Source organism: Pseudophryne corroboree, chromosome 4 (genome assembly GCF_028390025.1).
Source record: "Pseudophryne corroboree isolate aPseCor3 chromosome 4, aPseCor3.hap2, whole genome shotgun sequence".
NCBI lineage: Eukaryota > Metazoa > Chordata > Amphibia > Anura > Myobatrachidae > Pseudophryne > Pseudophryne corroboree.
The window spans coordinates 218,787,083-218,810,900 of record NC_086447.1 but is presented as its reverse complement, the minus strand read 5'-3'; the positions used below and the strand labels follow the sequence as shown (position 1 = coordinate 218,810,900).

Sequence of the window (23,818 nt, the reverse complement as noted above, 5' to 3'; positions counted from 1 at the left end):
GGTCGATTCAATTCGGCAACAGATGAATAGCGCCAGGAATTAGCTCCCGACGCTATTCAATTCAGCTACTAGTTACCCGCAATTGTCGGAAATTCTTCTCTCACCACCGGGGGGGTGAGAGAAGAAAACCGACAAAAGTGCTGCAGCGCGTCCGGCGCAAGGCTGATTCTGTCGGGAATCAGCATCGTCGCGGGTAGTTAAGTCAGAGAATGCCCGTTCTCCCGACAAAACTACTTATTAAGTTGGCGAGAACGGGCATTCGCCGACTTAACTTTAGCTGAATTGAATAGCGTCGGGAGCTAATTCCCGGCGCTATTCATCTGTTGCGGAATTGAATCGACCCCATGGAGAGGGTCAGGTAAGAACCAACCGTAAAGGTAGATGCTAGAATCAAGTGGGCTAAGGGACCTTTTCCGTAAGGGGGAGGAGTTACGACGCAAGGGGGAGGAGCTAGGCCAGCGGGATAGTTCCTCTACTATCCACGCCACCAACTATTACCTTTAGTAATTAGGTGGTGAGCGAAGCGGAGCGGAGCGAGCCACCGTGCCCGAAGCGTGGCGAGCGAAGCGAGCCCGCGAGGGTACTTTTCGGGTACCCTGTTCGCCCGTAGCTCCTCCCCCTGGTGACGTAGCTCCTCCCCTCAATACGTCACAAGGTCCCTTCAGCCCCTCCAAAATAGAACCAACCGTCAGGTAAACCCCACTGTAATATCTCTATCACTAGGGAACGGCTCGCCGCCACCTGTGACCTGAGGAATAACTGGGCTCCGCTTGCCCAAAACAAAGATGGCGACGGGAGGTTTTACTTTTCCCACCTGGTGACACGCAGCAGACGGCGCAACAAGTGACGTTCGCATAGCAACGGTTGCTAAGCAGGCATCCCGAGCTGTTTTTTTTAATTTGGGATGGGGGCGCAGTCCTGCAAGGTAAGACGGGGTTGTGTGTGTATGGCGGGTAGACGGGTATATAGCAATAATCAGGGTGTGTCCTGTGTCTTCTGCCTACCATGCCCTGCTCCGCCTCCCAGTATAGCTCACACTGGTATCTGTGTCTGATGAGCTATCACTGCCTGTGTCTCCTCCTCTATTCATTCATTCCCCGAGTCTCCCCCCTTCTGCCTGCCCCCTCCCTCCGCTCTCTCCTCCTCTTCTCAGTCTCCGATCATCCGGCTCAGTGTGATAAGGCTGCTGCTGCTCCTGCAGGTAGGCGATCTTACCTTGTCTGCTCTTCACCCTTGTCTTCCCGCACGGGGCTCCTAACCATGACACCACCCATCATCCAACTGGTATAGCGAGCTCCGTAGGAGCAGCACCCCCCATCAAGCCCCAACCATACACACACATGCATGTGCAGACGTGAGGGGGCTGACCATCTAGGGATTGCACCTATTTGTGTACAATGCATATATAAAAAAAAAAAAAAAAAATTATATATATATATATATATATATATATATATATATATATATGTGTGTGTGTGTAATGTCCCCAGTAAACAAATACTGATGTCACTGCAGCTTTAATCCAATTATTTCTTGAAAAACTGCTGGGAATATAAACCTTGCATAAATCATTCATATCTATATCCTTTACCGTTCATCATGTTTAAGTGGAGTTCATATCCCAGTATTGTCATGGGAAACCTTTGGGTGGTCTCCATCCCATTTGCAAGGACTTAGCATCCACTTGTGTGGCCTTAAAAACAAAGTGAGATAATGTGACAACTGGGCACTAGTTTGACCTGACTGTAATATGTATATGTAATAATACTAGAGTACTTTCATTGATTTTCCAGACAGGGATTATGACCATGATCTTAGTACAGTGTGGCAAAAAATCTCCAGTGTCCTTGATGGGTGTGTAACACTTTTCCTTGTTTAATCCCATATATGTCACTTTTGCTTGCATCCGGTTGGTATCTGCAAAGTTCTGTAATGGGATGTTGCTGTGTCTGGGTTTTCAATATGCAGATTTGGTGCAGGAATATAGCACGTCATAACTGTAGTTCCAGAGGTTTTTTTTTCATACAGTACTTTGTAAAGCAACAAAACTTTCCCACTGCAGTGCGATCACCTTTGAACATTATACATATGACTTTACATTAGAAAAAAGGTTAGCCGGAATTCCAGTAACTGTTAAGATTTACCGCTGGTCAACTTAACCTACTTAAGGCAACGTATTTTCAGCATGCATACATGCTCCAGCGACCCTTGCTATTCAATTAGGGAGTGCATAATGTGCTATCCATGCTTTAATTCTACAGTGTGTTACGTGGAACTGCATGAAAAATATAGGATATCACCCTAAACCCCAGAAAGTGGCAAATCACTTTGGATAACTGTATAGAGGGCTATGAGTGAGCATAAGCAAAGTATTTTAGCTTCTTAAAGTTGTTAAATGCCTGATTTTTACCATTTTTGTTAACAATGGTAACTTGCCAGTTGCAGGTTTTTAGTCAAGTTAAGTAATTTTTCATCCAGCTCGGCTAATTGAGTCGGCCCTTTAGTATTTGGGGGTTTTTTTCTCTTAATTTTTTAGGGCGCTTGTTTTCTGTACAAGATCCATTTGTAAACTGTGTATTCTAAGTTGATGTTATCTTTCTTTGTTTTTTTGAAAGTGGACATTACTTGTGAAAATGCAACTATCAATGCAGTGATGTCACTATTTCCAAGAGAATTGTTATAGTTGTATAGGCTTACTATACTCTGGCCCCCATTTATCAAGCCTTGGAGATTGATAAATAGCAAGGTGATAAAGTACTAACCAATCAGCTCCTAACTGTCACAGGCTGTATTTGAAAAATGACAGGAGTTGGTTGGCTGGTACTTTATTACTGGGCAATTTATCACTCTCCAAGGCTTGACCAGGACACTCATGACTAAAGCGCCCTCCACACTTGCCGATGTGTGCGGGTGATATGAACGATCTCGTTCACTAATGAACGAGAAATCGTCCATATCACTCCGTGTGTATGCACCAACGATGAACGATGCGCGCCATTTGCTACCTGGTGTGCTGTAATGCATGGCAACCAATCTGATTTGTGCAAGTGAAGCTAAAGACAGGTGATAGTTTTTAATAGGTTTCACAACATTTGTTATACTATACTTTTAAATTTAGTTCTAAATAAGGTGTTTGGTATATGTCTCCAGAACAGTTGTCTGTATAGAATTTGCACTCATTCATTCTGAGGACAAAGGGCAAATATTGCAAGCTTTGTACTTTACCCGCTTTCTCACAATTACATAGTAAAAACCGCATAACATTAATGGAGTTTAGAGAGCATAAAGTACTCTAATTATTTATTATGCATCACAAGTTACTCTAATAGTCTAATGAGTTTATTATAAATAGGCTTGCCATAATGTCCCTTTAATTTGGGACACCTGCTCAGGACACAAGTTCTGTGGCTGGCTAAATTCAACCCTGCATTTCACCTGGTTTAATCAGCCACATAATTTGTGGAAATCATCGATCTCCTGGATTAAAGCGATATGACAAACCTAAACAGGATTTTAAAAGTAAATTGATCGAATAAGTAGCTTTTTATTTAACGTTTTTTTTTAAATGACTGATTATTTAGTTTAAGGAACTTGTTACTCCTGAGAGTTTGAACAGTTTACAATAAGAATGTGCATCCATAGAAAACAGCAGGAAAAATATGTAAAATATCTCTTCAGCTTTCATTTAGGGGAGTATTTATCAAAACCCGGAGATAAATAAAATTTGTCTGGTACCTTATCTCTCACAAATCAGCTTCTGCCTTACATGTTACAGGCTGTGTTTGAAAAATGACAGGTAAGAGCTGATTGGTTGGTACTTTCTCTCTTTACAAGCTTTGATAAATACTTAAGCACAAAGTTTTGTGTGTATTGTATTGAATCACTTCCTGCAGTTTCTTACTTTTGGTATTGTTACATATTTTATGTATAGGTTGAGTGGCAAGTGTAGGTGTGAAAATTTAAGGTTGCCCAAACAATTGTATCTTTATCTGTACCCCATGTTGAAGTTCTGCTGCCATTCCATCACTCACCGTCAACTTCCCAGCATAGATCGTTATCCCAACAAATTATTAATTCAGGAAAGAAAATTCCGAGTGCCCGGAAAGTATATTGAAACAAAATGCAGGTTAATGAATATTTATATTGCATGTTGACTAAACCCAGTATCTACCAATTTGGCACTGGTGTCATCAGACAACCTCACATTAGACTGATTAGCTGCTATCCCATAAATGGCCATGTGCATAGTTTAGTGCAGTGGTTCTCAAACTCGGTCCTCAGGACCCCACACAGTGCATGTTTTGCAGGTAACCCAGCAGGTACACAGGTGTATTAATTAATCACTGACACATTTTAAAAGGTCCACAGGTGGAGTTAATTATGTCACTTGTGATTCTGTGAGGAAACCTGCAAAACATGCACAGTGTGGGGTCCTGAGGACTGAGTTTGAGAACCTGTGGTTTAGTGCACATGTTTTCAAACTCTGTTCTCAGGACCCCGCACAGTGCATGTGTTGCAGGTCTCCTCACAGAATCACAAGTGATTCTGTGATTCTTTTAAAATGTCAGTGAGTAATTAATACACCTGTGCACCTGCTGGGTTGCCTGCAAAACATGCACTGTGTGGGGTCCTGAGGACAGAGTTTGAGAACCTGTGGTTTAGTGCCTGGCACAATCCTAATGTGGAACTGTTGCCTGCTGACATTATCTTCTGGTTTGCAAAGCTGCCAAGACGCCAGCGAAACGCGTTAGGAGACCAGTCTTCGCCTTGACAACTTAAAAGCCACCTTCAGGACACCTTGACAGCCATTGTCCTTCTTGATATATTTCATCCATGGACGTGGAAAATTAATATAGGGAGAACCACCAAACATCTGTGTCGGAACGGAGACAAGCCTCTGGACCCTCGCTAGGTGGGATACCCGGCTAATCCACAAAAGTATCGGTAACTATACCATAAGATTGGACACGTCTGCAAATCAGTATCAAGGATCCTGTTGATATTGTGACCGGTCACAGGGACTTTATTAATATAAACAGGTGTGCTTGACTTACATCAATTGTCGTTGGCTAGAGACTGGCTATAAGAGGCTTTTAAATATATGGTTTTATATGTGCAAAACTATTTTTACATGTTGAGTATCATTAAATAAATGTGATTCATTTTATGGGAAAAAAAACACCTGTGCTTTAGACAATTCGTTAGCGCTATCTTATCTTTTTTCTTTGTGTTATTTTCACCCTGTGGTAACTATGAACCTTATCTTTCTGTATATCTACTTTACCGTGACATCTGCCTAATGTAGGAGACAAGTGAAATATCACAGTTTGCTTAGAAAATTACAGCTAACTCTCATCATACTATCAGAATAGGTCTGTTATGACAATTCCCTTGTATGGTCTGCAATCTCTGGTCTATTTTACATAGATGAAGATCTAGAAACATAATTGTGATGTCACTGTTTAAGTTGTAGTGAAGTTGTGTAAAATCAGGGAATTCTGTTCTTAGTAGAAAAAATTCCATTCTCTGTTACATAAAAGCTGTACTACATATTAGATTGGTGGATTCTGTATGTAATACCGGCTGACGGGATGCCAGCTATCAGTATCCCGACAGCAGCATCCCGTTTGCCGGAATATTGGCAGCGAGGCCCCTTGCGGGCTTGCTGTGCTCGCCATGCAACGGGCCCGAGTGTGAATTACGGGCGGATACTGGTATTCCGACTGCCGGTAAAATGTCGGCTGTCGGAATCCTGACAGTCGGCATTTTGACTGCATCCCAGATCAATGAATTACTAAAAATTGAATTCGTATGTAGATTGCTTTTTTTTTCTCACCTGTCTCTGGTTTGGCTACGTTTTATGGCAAAAATCTTGGAAACCTTTATATATAGTTAGACAACAAATTCAATTGTAGTTATTTATGTATTGCATTGTAATATTATGCAACAAAGTCTAAAGACATTAAGTAAAGGTGCAGTTGGGCGTATTACGGTTACATATTTAATGTATTTTTGATTAATTTGAATGGACTGTTGAACACATGAAAAGCACATTAAAACACTGTTGTGATAAGATGTCGACAGTCAGTGTCAACATTGACCATGCCAACGTAATGAAATGTTGACATATCGTCCCTGGTGACCCAGCGGTGACTTACCTGCTCTTCAGTTCCAGTAGCGTTCCCGGTGGTCTTGTGATCATGACTTCCAGGTCAAACCTCCCAGGGTTCAGGTGAGTTTACATGCCCCAAACCTCTTGCCCGCAGCCTAACCCCATCCCTCTTGCCCGCAGCCTAACCCCATCCCTCTTGCCCGCAGCCTAACCCTAATGTTGACATTTTCCACATGAGGACAAGTTGTTGATATTTTAACAATCTTTGGGTGAGATTCAAATGTTTCCCCCCACTCCTCCACACTTTTGCACCCGCTGGCAGCTAACCAATTGTTTCTGCCGACGGGCGTTATAACATAATTTCTCTTACGTCCTAGAGGATGCTGGGGACTCCGTAAGGACCATGGGGTATAGACGGGCTCCGCAGGAGATAGGGCACCTAAAAAGAACTTTGACTATGGGTGTGCACTGGCTCCTCCCTCTATGCCCCTCCTCCAGACCTCAGTTAGATTCTGTGCCCAGAGGAGAAAGGGTACACTGCAGAGAGCTTTCCAGAGTTTTCTGTTTTAAAAGAATTTTGTTAGGTTTTTTATTTTCAGAGAGTCCTGTTGGCAACAGGCTCCCTGCATCGTGGGACTGAGGAGAGAGAAGCAGGGCTGGCTTTACGGTTGGGCTCTGTTTCTAGGCTACTGGACACCATTAGCTCCAGAGGGTGTCGGAACACAGGTCTCACCTGGGGTTCGTCCCGGAGCCGCGCCGCCGTCCTCCTCACAGATGCCGAAGATAGAAGCCGGGTGAGTATGAGAAGGCAGAAGACATCAGGCGGCAGAAGACATCAGATCTTCATGAGGTAAGGCGCGCAGCGGTAAGCTGCGCGCCATTGCTCCCACTATACACACACAGCAGCACTGAAGGGTGCAGGGCGCTGGGGGGGGGGGCGCCCTGGGCAGCAATATTCCTCACTTCTGGGCTTGTTAAGATGGATTAGGCTGCGGAGGCAGTAAATCCAAGAATCCCCCACCATTTTAATAAAAAAAGCACTGGGACCGAAGCCCGCCGTTGGGTGGGCGGGGCTTGATCCTCAGCACTAACCAGCGCCATTTTCTCCACAGAGGCTGCATGCTGAACGCTGGCTCCCTGGTCTCTCCCCTGCTGAACTTCACAGGCTGGAAAAAAGAGGAGGGGGGCACATTGGCGACGCAGTGAGTGGGAATTGGAATATTATTATATAAAAAAGCGCTATCTGGTCATATTTTTCCACAGTGTTATTAAGCGCTGGGTGTGTGCTGGCATACTCTCTCTCTCCTGAGGGCCTGGTTGGGGTTTTGTCCCCTTGTAGGTTAATCCCTGTGTGTGTGGGGTGTCGGTACGTGGTGTCGACATGTCTGAAGCGGAAGGCTTCTCCAAGGAGGAGGTGGAGCAAATGAGTGGTGTGTCCCCGTCGGTTGTGCCTACTCCGGAATGGATGGACATGTGGCATATGTTGAATGCAAGTGTGGCATCTTTAGATAAAAGGCTTGATAAGGCTGAATTAGGGGGGACATCAGGGGGTCAATCCTCGGATTGGTCCGACTCACAGGGCCCGTCGGGGTCTCAAAAGCGTCCCTTAACACAAGACACTACTACCGACACGGATTCTGATTCCAGTGTCGACTATGACGAAGTAAAATTGCACCCTAGGGTGACTAAAACCATTCAGTGTATGATTGTGGCAATAAGGGATGTGTTGCATATTGAGGATGAACCCTCGGTCCCCGACACAAGGGTACACATGTTTAAGGAAAAGAAACAGATTATTAATTTTCCCACATCTCATGAATTAAATGATTTCTTTGGAAAAGCTTGGGAGACTCTGGAAAAGAGACCGCAGATCCCCAAAATAATTTATATGGCATACCCCTTCCCTAAGCAGGACAGGGAGATTTGGGAATCACCCCCCACTGTGGACAAGGCCCTGACGCGCTTGTCCAAGAAAGTGGCGCTACCGTCTCCTGACACAGCGGCCCTTAAAGACCCTGCAGATCGCAGGCAAGAAACTACCTTAAAGTGTATTTATTCTCATACGGGTGCTGTGCTAAGACCGACAATTGCGTCGGCATGGGTGTGTAGTGCAATTGCAGCTTGGACAGATGAGCTGACAGATCAATTTGATAATATGGATAAGGATACTATATTCTTAACTCTAGCCCATATTAAAGACGCAGTCTTATTTATGAGGGATGCTCAAAGGGACATTGGACTGCTAGCTTTTAGGGCCAATGCCATGTCTATTTCGGCGAGAAGATCCTTATGGACTCGCCAATGGGCGGGTGATGCGGATTCCAAAAAACATATGGAAGTACTACCCTATAAGGGTGAGGTATTGTTTGGGGATGGGCTGACAGACCTGGTTTCCACAGCTACAGCAGGTAAATCGAATTTTTTACCATATATTCCCCAACAGCAAAAGAAAGTAACACCCTATCAGATGCAGTCCTTTCGGGCGCACAAGTCCAGAAGAGGTCGGGGATCCTCTTTCCTCGCCAGAGGTAAGGGCAGAGGCAAAAGAGCACCTGCTTCGGCAGGTGCCCAGGACCAAAAGTCCTCCCCGGCTGCACCAAAACCCACAGCATGACGCTGGGGCTCAGCTGGTGGAGTCCGCACCGGTGGGGGCACGTCTTCGACTTTTCAGTCAGACCTGGGTCAGATCAGACCTGAATCCCTGGGTGTTGGAAATATTTTCCCAGTGGTACAAACTGCAATTCGAGGAGGTGCCCCCGCGCCGATTTTTCAAATCGGCCCTACCAGCTTCCACATCGGAAAGGGATGTAGTGTTAGCTGCAATTCAAACGCTGTGTATACAGCAAGTGATAATCAAGGTTCCCCTGCACCAGCAGGGAAGAGTTTACTACTCAACCCTATTTGTGGTCCCGAAACCGGATGGTTCGGTCAGACCTATTTTGAATCTGAAATCCCTAAACCTGTACATAAAAAGATTCAAATTCAAAATGGAATCACTCAGAGCGATAATAGCCAACATGGAGGAGGGGGAGTTTATGGTGTCTCTGGACATAAAGGATGCGTACCTTCATGTCCCCATATATGCCCCGCATCAGGATTACCTGAGATTCGCTGTACAGGATTGTCATTACCAATTTCAGACGTTGCCGTTTGGACTTTCCAGTGCCTCGAGGATTTTCACCAAGATAATGGCGGAAATGATGGTGGTCCTGCGCAAGCATGGAGTCACAATTATCCCATACTTGGACGATCTCCTGATAAAAGTGAGATCAAGGGAGAAATTGCTGAGCAGCGTGGCGTTCTCTCTGAGAGTGCTCCAGCAACACGGTTGGATTTTAAATCTACCGAAGTCACAGTTGATTCCGACAACTCGACTGCCGTTCCTAGGTATGATACTGGATACGGAACAAATGAAGGTCTTCCTCCCAATAGAGAGAGCCCAGGACATCCAGAACATGGTCAGAGACCTGCTAAAACCGAAAAGGGTGTCGGTTCACCAATGCACTCGAGTTCTGGGAAAAATGGTGGTGGCCTACGAGGCCATTCCCTTCGGAAAGGTTCCATGCAAGGACTTTTCAATGGGACCTTCTGGGCAAGTGGTCCGTGTCCCATCTGCACTTACATCGGAAAATAACTCTGTCCCCAGGGGCCAGAGTGTCTCTTCTGTGGTGGTTGCAAAGTGCTCACCTGCTGGAGGGTCACCGGTTCGGAATTCAGGACTGGATCCTGGTTACCATGGACGCGAGCCTCCGAGGATGGGGAGCGGTCACACAGGGAAAAATTTTTTCAGGGACTTTGGTCAGACCAGGAGTCCTGTCTACACATCAATGTGTTGGAACTCAGGGCCATTTACAACAGCCTTCGACAAGCGGAGAGTCTTCTTCGAAATCTACCGGTTCTGATTCAATCAGACAATGTCACAGCAGTGGCTCATGTGAACCGCCAAGGCGGGACAAGAAGCAGAGTCGCGATGGCGGAAGCCACCAGAATTCTTCGCTGGGCGGAAAATCATGTAAGCGCTCTGTCGGCTGTCTTCATTCCGGGAGTGGACTACTGGGAAGCAGACTTCCTCAGCAGACACGATCTCCATCCAGGAGAGTGGGGACTTCATCAAGAAGTCTTTGCAGACATAACACGTCTTTGGGGAACTCCTCAAATAGACATGATGGCGTCACGCCTCAACAAAAAACTTCAGAGGTATTGCGCCAGGTCTCGGGACCCTCAGGCAGTGGCAGTAGATGCTCTGATAACACCGTGGGTGTTCAAATCGGTCTACGTGTTTCCTACTCTTCCTCTCATCACAAAGGTGTTGAGGATCATAAGGCAAAGAAGAGTACAGACGATACTCGTTGTCCCAGACTGGCCTCGAAGGGCCTGGTACTCAGATCTACAAGAGATGCTCACAGGAGATCCCTGGCCTCTTCCTCTGAGGGAAGACCTGTTGCAACAGGGGCCCTGTGTATTTCAGAACTTACCGCGGTTACGTTTGACGGCATGGCGGTTGAACGCCGAATCCTAGCGAAAAAGGGGATTCCGGAAGAGGTCATCCCTACTTTAATAAAGGCTAGGAAGGAGGTGACGGTTAAGCATTATCACCGTATCTGGCGAAAGTATGTGTCTTGGTGTGAGACCAAGAATGCACCTACGGAAGATTTTCATCTGCGTCGTTTTCTCCACTTCCTACAGACAGGAGTGGATATGGGCCTGAAATTAGGCTCTGTTAAGGTTCAGATTTCGGCCCTCTCGATTTTCTTTCAGAAGGAATTGGCTTCTCTTCCAGAAGTCCAGACGTTTGTAAAGGGAGTGCTACACATCCAGCCTCCTTTTGTGCCTCCAGTGGCACCATGGGACCTCAACGTGGTGTTGCAGTTCCTAAAATCACACTGGTTTGAACCCCTTAACAAGGTTGAGTTGAAATTTCTTACTTGGAAGGTGGTCATGTTGTTGGCCTTGGCATCAGCAAGGCGAGTATCAGAATTGGCGGCTTTGTCACACAAAAGCCCCTACTTTGATTTTTCATGTGGATCGAGCTGAATTGAGGACACGTCCGCAATGTTTGCCTAAGGTGGTTTCTTCATGCCATGTGAATCAACCTATTGTAGTGCCTGTGGCTACAAGTGACCTGGAGGATTCCAGATCCCTGGACGTAGTCAGGGCCTTAAAGATTTATGTAGCCAGGACGGCTAGAATTAGGAAAACAGAGGCTCTGTTTGTCCTGTATGCGGCCAATAAGATTGGTGCACCTGCTTCGAAGCAGACTATTGCTCGCTGGATCTGTAATACGATTCAGCAGGCTCACTCTACGGCTGGATTGCCGGTACCAAATTCGGCTAAGGCCCATTCCACTAGGAAGGTGGGCTCTTCTTGGGCGGCTGCCCGAGGCATCTCGGCATTACAACTTTGCAGAGCGGCGACTTGGTCGGGGTCAAACACTTTTGCTAAATTCTACAAGTTTGATACCCTGGCTGATGAGGACCTAGCGTTTGCTCAGTCGGTGCTGCAGAGTCATACGCACTCTTCCGCCCGATTGGATGCTTTGGTATAAACCCCATGGTCCTTACGGAGTCCCCAGCATCCTCTAGGACGTAAGAGAAAATAAGATTTTAAACCTACCGGTAAATCTATTTCTCCTAGTCCGTAGAGGATGCTGGGGACTCCGTAAGGACCATGGGGTATAGACGGGCTCCGCAGGGGAGAGGGCACCTAAAAAGAACTTTGACTATGGGTGTGCACTGGCCCCTCCTCCAGACCTCAGTTAGAGAACTGTGCCCAGAGGAGATGGACAATACAAGGCAGTTCCACCTCATCAGCTAAACAAGGGTTACTATTCCAACTTGTTTGTAGTACCGAAACCGGGCGATTCAGTAAGACCAATTTTGAACCTCAAGTCGTTGCACCTGTATTTGCGAGTGTTCAAATTCAAGATGGAGTCTCTGAGAGCGGTGATCTCAAGTCTGGAGGAGGGGGAATTCCTAGTGTCTCTGGATATCAAGGATGCGTACCTTCACATTCCGATCTGGCCGCCTCATCAGGCTTATCTACGGTTTGCACTGCAGGACTGTCACTACCGGTTCCAGGCCCTGACATTTGGCCTGTCCACTGCACCAAGGGTGTTTACCAAGGTGATGGCAGAAATTATGTTTCTACTCCGCAAACAGGGAGTGAACATAATTCGTACCTGGATGATCTCCTGATATCCACAGATCGACATGATGGCCTCTCGTCTAAACAAGAAGCTCAAGCGGTATTGTTACAGGTCAAGAGACCCACAGGCGGTGGCAGTAGACGCTCTGATGACTCCATGGGTCTATCAGATGGTGTACGTGTTTCCTCTACTTCCTATGATCCCAAGAATTCTAAAGATAATAAAAAGGGAAAAAGGTTCAAGCAATTCTAATTGCTCCGGCCTGGAAAGCGGACCTTCTGGAGATGCTCCTCGAAGATCCGTGGCCTCTACCTCTTCGTGAGGATCTTCTGCAACAGGGCCTGTTCGTCTATCAGAACTTACCGCGGCTACGTTTTATGGCATGGAAGTTGAATGGCTGATTCTAGCCAGGAGAGGGATTCCTAACAAGGTTATCCTGACTATGATCCAAGCCAAGAAGGGGGTAACGTCTAAGCATTACCATCGTATTTGGAAGAAATACGTCTGTTGGTGTGAGAGCACAAAATTTTCTGCGGTGGAATTCCATGTAGGACGTTCCCTTCTTTATCTACAAGCAGGAGTGGATGTGGGTCTACGTCTGGGCTCCATAAAAGTCCAGATTTTGGCCTTGTCCATTTTCTTTCAGAAACAATTGGCTACTCTCCCTGAGGTCCAGATGTTCGTGAAAGGTGTTCTGCACATCCAGCCTCCCATGGCACCTTTTGATCTCGATGTGGTGCTGCATTTCCTCCAGTCGGACTGGTTTAAAGCGGTTAAAGGAGGTGGATGTAAAATTTCTTACGTGGAAGACTGTCACACTGTTGGCTTTGGCTTCAGCATGACGTGTGTTGGAGCTGGGTGCTTTGTCTCACATAAGTCCCTATTTCATTTTCCATGAGTACAGAGCTGGACTCCGAACTCGTCAGCAATTTCTTCCTAAGGTGGTGTCTGCATTTCACATCAACCAACCTATTGTGGTCCCGGTTGTCACCGACACCTCTTCTACTTGAAAGTCTTTGGATGTTGTGAGGGCTTTGAAGGTGTATGTGAAAAGAACAGCTCGTCACAGAAAGACTCGCTGTTTGTCCTTTATGCTCCCAATAAGATTGTGTGTCCTGCTTCAAAGCAGACTATTGCACGCTGGATCAGACTTACTATCCAGCATGCTTATTCCACGGTAAGTTTGCCATGTACAAAATCTGTACAGGCCCACTCTACTAGGTTGGTGGGTTCTTCCTGGGCGGCCGAGCCTCTGAGGACCTTCAGTTTGGTCAATCAATTCTGCAGGAACATCAGCGCACTCCCACCCAGTTTGGGAGCTTTGGTACATCCCCATGGTACTAAATGGACCCCAGTATCCTCTAGGATGTAAGAGAAAATAGGATTTTAATTACCTACTGGTAAATCCTTAGTCCGTAGAGGATACTGGGCGCCCGCCCAGTGCTTCGTTCTTCCTGCACTGTTACTTAGTTAAGTACTGTTGGTTCAGCCGTTGCTGTTCCTGTTCAAAGTTTAGTTAGCTTGGCTTTCCTCTTGTTGTGTGTGCTGGTTCAGAATCTCACCACTATCTTTATCCTTCTCTCGAAGTATGTCCGTCTCCTCTGGCACATTTTCTAAACTATCAAATTCCTAAAGTGTCCATGGCTCCAAGTGGACCAGTCTATACCCATGGTACTAAATGGACCCCAGTATCCTCTGCGGACTACGAGAAAAGGATTTACCTGTAGGTAATTAAAATCCTATTTTTAGTGATATTGAAGTTCACTACACATGCCCTCTATAGCTCTGCAGCAAAACTCTATGGAGACACTTCATTAGGGTTCACATGTGCGCTGTGGTGATTCAGCTCTCGCTAACGTGATATTCCCACAAGGGTCATGTGTTTTGTTTTTCTGTAGACGTAAAGACTGTGTGCGTCTACGGTATTTTTATATTTTATTAATAAATAAGTTATGTTTTAATAATAGGGTGAATAATTCCCCCCCCCATTTGGACCTATTAATTTTGCATAAAGGAAATTACTTCTTATAAAAGTTCCTGTACACTGAAGCAATGACTCCTCCCTTCTTTTTTAACTAGACAAGAGGCCATCTGGAGAATGCACTGTGATCCTGGCTGAATACAGAGATTGCCTCATGCTGTAACGTTTACTGAGCTGTCATTTGCTTGTGGTCACACAGTGTGAATTCGAAGCTCGCTCCATCAGGACCCCAGTGCGCCACAATGCTGGTCAGCAAGTTGATTGGGTGAGCTCTGCACAGTGCTGACATACAGCTATTGGGTGGGGAGACAGCCATATCCTATTGGCTGCAGGGCGTCCTGCAGGACCCTTCCAAATTCAGTGCATGTCATTTACAAAAAGTACAGAGTGGGAACCCCACTAATAATGCCTAGCGTGAACACTAACTCTGGGGAGGGATCAGATGGTCTTTCACATCGCACAAATAACCTGGTATTGACCTGGTATATTGCCGGGTCGACACAGGTCGCTGTTCGGCTTGAAAGGGGTCACTCCTGAATTCCCGAGTCAGGTGCAGTGTGAATGGGTTGCCGGGTCGATGTGACCTGGGACCCGTTCACAGGATAGGCAGAGGCGGCGTGGAGATGATCTCATCTCCCAGCACGCCTCCGCCCCCGATGGCAACCCGACCCAGCATATTGGCGGGTCGGGAAGCCAATCTGAAAGGGTCCAATGCCAGGTCGCACCCAGGAAGGACCCATTTCCAATTCCCGGTTGCGACCTGGTATTGCGATGTGATTTATCAGTGGTCTCCTCACAGGTACAAAGTGGCCAACACCGTTTGGAGATGGCTTTGGCTAACCAATCCAGACATTTTTGCATGATTTTAGGAGGAAATTAACTTTACAAATAGGCCCCCATTTTTTTTTTTTTTTTTTTTTTTTTTTAGATGATATTGTCTAAAACAGGGCTGGCCAAACCGGTCCTCGAGATCTACCAACAGTTCATGTTTTCCAGGCCTCCTGGAAATCTGTAGAATTGTCAGTTAGGAATGAATACAGCACATCTTAATTAGTAATGACTACACCTGTGCACCGGCTAGGTGGTCTGGAAAATGTGAGCTGTTGGTAGATCTCGAGAACCGGTTTGGCCAGCCCTAGTCTAAAAGATACAAGTCCAGGGCTATGAGGTATGATGCACACGCAACACCATACTCCTAGGATGACACAGAATATTAAACAATTAGGGTATATTTACAAATCTGCAGCTATAAAAGTATGTTATTAGTATTACATAGGGTTGGAAAGAATTTTTTTGTTTGAAACAATTTTTTTTGCATTCATGTTTTAATGGAAAAAAAATGGAATCCTGCTGACTATATTAATACTGTGAAACTATGCTATGTATTAGTAACATTGATCAGCCATGTTTTAGTGCTATCTAACATTAACAATCCAAAGTTATTGATATGATTTATTTTACATGCTTCAATAAAACCATTTTTAATGCTTATTATTTCTAATACGTCTGAATATACACATTATTATGACCACCAACTAGAGTAACCGCTGTGTGCAGCGCGGACAGCAGCTAGGCGGGCTGAACTGTTGTTTTAGACACACTGAGCTGTTTCACTGTAGCATGTCAGTCGGCCCTCACACACTTTCGTAGGTGGCGTTAACCCCTCGCCTCAGTGGCACGGGGTGCCCCGCAATTTCCACATTGGTTATTCGCAATGGTGCTGTTTGTTCAGTCATGATACACTTTCACCACAGCAGCATGCGAACAGTTCACAAACTGCGCTGTTTCAGAAATTCTGCCACCATTGGCCCGAAAGCTGACAATCACCCCTTTTTGCAACTTGGATAAATTTGCCCCTTTTACCCATGATGGCAACAAATGATATGTGTACAGACAGCCTATCACACACCTTATATACCCACCAAGCCAGTGTACAACACGTGACGTACTTCATGGGCTGTGCACTGCCGACTTGAAATGCAGGAGGTGGTCATAATGTGACCGTGTATGTAGATAGACTAAACAGATTAAAACATACAAAGTACACTCCGAGACATCTCATTAGGACTGAAGATTTTGAATTGAAATAAACATGAAGGATATTAAACCATGAGGTGTTTCTCTGTGTATTGCCTCTTAAATGTATTGGAGTTATTTACCCTTTAAGATTGAGAATGTTAGTTGTGGTTTTCTCCAGTCCTATAGGATTGTTAGTGGAGGTGTTTGTGGAGTCTTAGCTGATGCTATGCAGATTTAGGTGGTCATTCTGAGTTGATCGCAGGCAGCAACTTTTTGCTGCTGGTGCGATTTTAGCTTAGCAGGGCTGTTAACGCTTGTGCAGCCCTGCTTAGCTAAAAAGTTTTGTGTAAAAGTAGACCAGCCCTGGACATACTTACCCTGTGTGACGATCTCAACGATGATGGGACCGGCTTTGACGTCAGACATCCGCCCTCCGTTCTTCTGGGGACACCTGCGTTTTCCTTACCACTCCCAGAAAACAGAGGTGATGCCCCGCAACGCCTTCCTTCTGTCAATCTTCTTGCGGTTGCCGCTGCGACTGCTTTCTTCGTATCCAGTGTCATAGCCCAGCGACCCCTGTCGCCGGGCAACGACGCACGTGCGCATTCCAGACCCGTTCGCACCGCAGCGAAGAACCGCTGCGTGTGAACGGGTCGGAGTGACCCCCTTAGTACCTCTCTGATCTGGTTAACCCTTCCTATATATCTTTGTGTGAATGTACTGCATTGGTCCAGCTCACTGGAATGAAGACCACAAGCAATAAGAATTTGGAATAATGGCTTTTAGGAAATACGAGCAGACTCAACATAATAATGACACAGAGGTGTATCTTGACAGACAGAAGGATGCTAAGAAAGTGATCAGACGTGCAAAGGCAGAAGCTGAGGAGAAAATGGCCCAGTCAGTAGATAAAGGGGGCAAAACTTTTTTTTAAGTAAATAAATGAAAGGAGAAAATCAAATGGAGGAATAATAAGACTTAAAACAGAGAGTGAGAATTTGGTGGAGGGAGACAAGGCAATAGCAGATCACCTAAATAATTATTTTTGCTCAGTATTTACTACAGAAGGAGAAGGGAAGGGGCCAGAGTTACGTTGAAAGGACATTCATAAAAATAAGGTAGATGAAAGTACATTTACAGAGGAGAAGGTCCTAACTGAACTTTCAAAACTAAAAGTGGATAAATCAATGGGGCCAGATGGGATACACCCAAGGATACTAAATGAGCTAAAAGATGTGCTGGTGGCACCATTAACATAATTATTTAACCATTCACTAAATACAGGTGCCATTCCAGAGGACTGGAAAAGAGCAAATGTAGTTCCACTGTACAAAAGTGGAAGCAAGGAAGAAGCAAGTAACTACAGACCAGTAAGCCTTACATCAGTAGTAGTGAAAGTAATGGAAAAACTACTAAAAGAAAGAGTTGTGGAATATCTTAAATCAAACAACTTACAGGATCCAAAACAGCATGGATTTACTGGTGGGAGATCATGCCAAACAAATCTTATTGACTTTTTTGACTCTGTGATGAAAATAATAGATCATGGGGGAGCTGTAGATGTAGCATATCTAGACTTTAGAAAGACATTTGACACTGTCCCACATCGCAGACTGCTAAATAAACTTGAAAGTGTGGGGCTGGATTATAAAATAGTTAAATGGATAAGAAACTGGTTGCAGGATAGAAAACAGACAGTTGTAGTAAATGGAGTGCAATCTATGGAGGGAAATGTTACCAGTGGAGTACCCCAGGGATCTGTACTCGGACCAGTTCTCTTTAATATCTTTGTTGGTGACATTGCAAATGGTATTGAATGGAAAGTATGCCTTTGCAGATGGTACAAAGATATGCAACAGGGTAGACACACCAGGAGGGGTAAAACAAATGATTGATGACCTAGCTAGACTTGAACATGGCAACTACAGTTTAATGCTAAAAAATGCAAAATCATGCACTTGGGTCTTAAAAATCCAAAGGCTAAATATAGTATCAAGGGTACTATAATGGAAACTACTGAGGAGGAAAGAGATTTAGGAGTCACTATTTCAAGTGACTTAAAGGCAGGAAAGCAATGCAACAAAGCAATGAGAAAGGCAAGTCAGATGCTTGGTTGCATAGGGAGAGGAATCAGTAGCAGGAAAAAAGAAGTGATAATGCCACTGTATAGGTCATTGGTGCGCCCTCATCTGGAATACTGTGTCCAGTTCTGGAGACCATATCTCCAGAAGGATATAAATACATTAGAGAGTGTACAAATAAGGGCAACTAAAATGGTGCATGGCCTACATCACAAAACTTGCCTGGAAAGGCTAAAAGATCTTAACATGTATAGTATGGAGGAGAGAAGGGAAAGGGGAGACATGATAGAAACTTTCAAATATACCAAAGGTTTTAACAAAGTTCAGGAGGGAAACATTCTTCAAAGGAAGAGAAATTTTAGAACTGGAGGGAGGCAGGTTTTAGAACTGGAGGGAGGCAGGTTCAGGGGAAATTTAAGGAAAAATTACTTCACAGAAAGGGTAGTGGACAAGTGGAATAGCCTCCCATCAGAGGTGGTAGAGGCTAGGACTGTAGAGCAATTTAAACATGCTTGGGATAGGCATATGAATATCCTTACAAAGAATTAAGGTTCAAAAAGGGTTGAGATTACCTGAAGAATAAAAAGTAAAAAGGGCAGACTAGATGAGCCATGTGGTTCTTATCTGCCGTCAAATTCTATGTTTCTCTGTTCTATGTTAATACCATGGAGATTGTCTTATAATAGGCTTTTTTTTAAAGAACTCATGGCGCCGTGTCTGTAATCACAGCACAATAAAAAAAAAAAAGCAGTATGTTTACTACAAAAAAAAAATTGGGTTTAAACCAGCCAACCCTGGTGTATTACACAATAAAAAATAATAAATATCTGACTGCTTTATTTACGTTTCTCGTCTGGTTGGGGCTGAAAATGTAAAGTGGCGCTAGCCTTCAGCATAAAGGCCAGTGTGCTGTACACTGAATGTTAGTGCGCTTTCAAATGTTAGCTCCAGCACGCTGAGAAGCGTAGTTTAAGCCGTTAGCTTTTATTTATTTCCATTTTGGTGTGTTTTTAATAGCATTGATTATGGCCAATATTGTGCCGTGTGATTATGCATGGCAGAGGAGAACGGTGTATGTTGTGGGTTTTGTGTAATACTAATAACATATTTTTATAGTATAACTATTAGGCAGTGATAATTCGTTAAACCACAAATCATTAGAAATAACTTACAGAGACTTGGCACAATTTGAAATCAATTGCTTGTCTCTTCCTAATCCCTCTGTGCATATATAGCGATTATAGACAAAAAGGCTTTTAATAGTTATTACAGAAAACACGGGGGAGTTTAATAATTCATTCTGCCCACTTTGTGTTCAAGCCTCAGTACGTTCATCGATTTATTTCAGTTTACAATCTTCCAATACATCTGCTCTGGTTACATTTGCTTTGTATAATCCCAATTATGTTTGAATGAAACCACCCTCTGTAGTTTTCCAATTGTGGGAAATGGAAAAGTAATTTGTTTCCCAGGGAATGGTCATCTGATCATCTCGAAATGAGTAGAATAGAATGTCTTTTATCAAGTTATACATAGCATTACTGTGTTTACTCCGATAGGCTTAATCAATGGTTTTACATACTTTACACAAAATGAAAGCTGATTTATTCACCCAGCATTTGTGAAGTATTTACAGCTCCATTACTAGGTCATCTGCTTGTTAAAACTAAAAATACAGTAGCATACTGATTAAGGCCTAAAGGTGAAGTGTATGTATGTGTTTATCTTGAATGAAAATAAATATATATATTTCTCTAACGTCCTAGTGGATGCTGAGGACTCCGTAAGGACCATGGGGAATAGACGGGCTCCGCAGGAGACTGGGCACTCTAAGAAAGAATTAGAACTACTGGTGTGCACTGGCCCTTCCCTCTATGCCCCTCCTCCAGACCTCAATTAGAATCTGTGCCCGGAAGGAGCTGGGTGCATTTTAGTAAGCTCTCCTGAGCTTGCTATTAAGAAAGTATTTTAGTTAGATTTTTTTTTTATTTTCAGAGAGCTTCTGCTGGCAACAGACTCTCTGCTACGTGGGACTGAGGGGAGAGAAGCAAACCTACTAACTGCGGCTAGGTTGCGCTTCTTAGGCTACTGGACACCATTAGCTCCAGAGGGATCGAACACAGGAACCTAACCTTGGTCGTCCGTTCCCGGAGCCGCGCCGCCGTCCCTCTCGCAGAGCCAGAAGACAGAAGCCGGCGGGTTGAAGCAAGAAGACGTCAAAATCGGCGGCAGAAGACTCTTCATATGAGGTAGCGCACAGCACTGCAGCTGTGCGCCATTGCTCCCACACTAACCCACACACTCCGGTCACTGTAGGGTGCGGGGGGGGGGGGGGGGGGGGGGGGCTGGGCAGCAATTGAGTACCTCCTGGCAAAAAGCAGCATATATACAGCTGGGCACTGTAATATGCATGAGCCCCCGCCATTATTTTTACACAAAATCGTGGGACAGAAGCCCGCTGCTGAGGGGGCAGGGCTTCTTCCTCAGCACTCACCAGCGCCATTTTCTCTCCACAGCTCCGCTGAGAGGAAGCTCCCCAGGCTCTCCCCTGCAGAAGAAGAGGGTGAAAAGAGAGGGGGGGGCACATAAATTGGTGTAAAGACAATATATACAGCAGCTACTGGGTTAACACTACGTTACTGTGTGATTTTTGGGTCATATAGCGCTGGGGTGTGTGCTGGCATACTCTCTCTCTGTCTCTCCAAAGGGCCTTGTGGGGGAACTGTCTTCAAATAGAGCATCCCTTGTGTGTCTGGTGTGTCGGTACGTGTGTGTCGACATGTCTGAGGTAAAAGGCTCCCCTAAGGAGGAGATAGAGCAAATATGTGTGTGTGAGGTGTCTCCGTCGACCACGCCAACACCTGTTGGATATGTGTAATTAAGTGCTAAGGTGAATTTATTGCACAAAAGATTAGAGAACAGACAGGAAATCTACCCATGTCTGTCACTCTGTCGCAGAGACCTTCAGTGTCTCTCAATGCTCACTATCCAAAATAATAAACACTGATGTCGACACGGAGATTGACTCCAGTGTCGACTACGATAATGCAAAGTTACAGCCAAAATGGCAGAAAAGTATTCAATATATGATTATTGTAATAAAAGATGATTTGCATATCACTGATGACTCATTTGTCCCTGACACAAGGGTACACATGTTAAGGGGAAGAAAGCTGAGGTAAATTTCCCTCCTCTCATGAGGAAAAAGAGCGGGAATCTCCAGACAAGAGACTGCAGTTTCCCACAAAGATTTCTCAGGCAGTATCCTTTCCCCACCAGGGCCAGGATACGATGGGAATCTTCCCCTAGGGTGTCACGTTTGCCCAAAAGGTAACCTCTCGTAACAGCTGTTCTCAGGGATCCTGCAGATAGCGTGCACATTCTGGTACACTACTCAGACCGGCGATTGTGTCGGCATGGGTTTATAGCGCTGGGGCAGCGTGGACAGGTACCTTATCAGCAGAAATTGAGACCCTAGTATGTAGGTATATATAGATATATATATTTATGCTGTCTTAAGAGATTTATTATATATATATATATATATATATATATATATATATGATATAAAATATGCCCAAAGAGACATGAGTATACTGGGTCCTAGAGACAAAGCTATGTCGGTTTCTGCTTGACGTGTCCTGTAGAATATGCAATGGACAGATGATGCCGACTTAAGAGGCATATGGAAGGCTGAGGATTGTGTGGAGAAGGGTTCTCGGACCTGGTCTCCACAGCTATAGCTGGTAATTCTGTTGTTTTGCCTTATATTCCTGCACAGCCTAGGAAAGCACGACATTATCAAATGCAGCCTTTAGAACAAAGAAACAAGAAAGTCCTTTCTTGCCAGAGGCGGGGGCAGAGGAAAGAAGCTGCACAACACAGCTAGGTCCCAGGAACAGAAGTCCTCCCCGGCCTCTACAATAATCCACCGCATGTCGCTGGGGCTCCACAAGGCTGAGCTAGGCCCGGTGGGGGCACGCCTGCGTAAGTTCAGCCACAAGTGGGTTCACTCCCTGTTAGATCCCTGGGCAATAGATATTGTGTCTCGGGGATGCAAGCTGGACTTTGAGAAGATGCCACCTCACCGACGGCCCTGCCGGCTTCCCCCCCACGAGAGGGAAACAGTGTTAACTGCAATTCACAAATTGTATCTTCAGCAGGTGGTAGTCAAGATTCCCCTCCTTCAACGAGGAAAGGGTTACTGTTCGACCATGTTTGTAGTACCGAAACCGGACGGTTAGGTCAGACCCATATTGAATTTAAAATCCCTGAACATATACCTGAAAAGGTTCAAGTTCAAGATGGAATCGCTCAGAGCGGTCATCGCAAGCCTGGAAGGTGGGGATTTTATGGTGTCTCTAGACATAAAGGATCCATACCTTCATGTCCCCATTTATCCACCTCATCAGGCGTACCTCAGATTTGTGGTACAGGATTGTCATTACCCATTCCAGACGTTGCCGTTTGATCTGTTCACGGCACCGAGAATATTTACCAAGGTAATGGCAGAAATGATGGGCTTCTGCGAAAGCAAGGAGTCATAATTGTCCCATTCTGGGACGATCTCCTCCTAAAGGCGAGGTCCAGAGAGCAGTTGCTGATCAGCGTAGCACACTCTCGGGAAGTGTTGCAACAGCACGGCTGGATTCTGAATATTCCAAGGTCGCAGCTGATTCCTACGACGCATCTGCCCTTCCTGGGCATGATTCTGGACACAGACCAGAAGAAGGTGTTCTCCCGGCGGAGAAGGCTCAGGAGCTTGTGACTCTGGTCAGAGGCCTCTTAAAACCAAAACAGGTGTCGGTGCATCAAAGCACGCGAGTCCTGGGAAAGATGGTGGCGTCTTACGAAGCCATTCCCTTCGTCAGGTTCCATGCAAGGAACTTTCAGTGGGATCTGTTGGACAAGTGGTCCGGATCGCATCTTCAGATGCATCGGCTGATCACCCTATCCCCCAGGGCCATTGTGTGTCTTCTGTGGTGGCTGCAGAGTGCTCACCCTTCTCGAGGGCCGCAGGTTCGGCATACAGGACTGGGTCCTGGTGACCACGGATGCAAGCCTCCGAGGATGGGGGGCAGTCACTCAGGGAAGAAACTTCCAAGGGCTGTGGTCAAGTCAGGAAACTTGTCTGCACATCAATATCCTGGAACTAAGGGCCATATACAACGCCCAGAGTCAAGCGGAGCATCTGCTTCGCAACCAACCGGTGCTGATTCAGTCAGACAACATCACCGCAGTGGCTCATGTAAACCGCCAGGGTGGCACAAGAAGCAGGGTGGCGATGGCAGAAGCCACCAGAATTCTTCGCTGGGCGGAGAATCATGTGCAAGCACTGTCAGCAGTGTTCATTCCGGGAGTGGACAATTGGGAAGCAGACTTCCTCAGCAGGCACGACCTCCACCCGGGAGAGTGGGGACTTCATCAAGAAGTCTTCACACAGATTACAAATCAGTGGGAACTGCCACAGGTGGACATGA

At 45.4% G+C, this 23,818-nt stretch overlaps 1 protein-coding gene across 3 annotated transcripts in view; it reads left to right on the top strand.

Moving 5' to 3' along the window:
• Nucleotides 1-675: 675 nt before the first annotated feature.
• The window catches only part of PXYLP1 (2-phosphoxylose phosphatase 1), a 184,312-nt gene continuing 161,169 nt past the window's right edge, over nucleotides 676-23,818 (top strand). The window contains exon 1 of one of the 3 annotated variants that reach the window (XM_063915925.1): nucleotides 676-925. The gene's annotated coding sequence lies outside the window, so the exon portion shown is untranslated. Of the gene's footprint in view, nucleotides 926-957; nucleotides 1,202-14,403; nucleotides 14,504-23,818 lie in introns of those variants that run through there. The other 2 variants (XM_063915924.1, XM_063915926.1) reach the window with 2 other exon arrangements.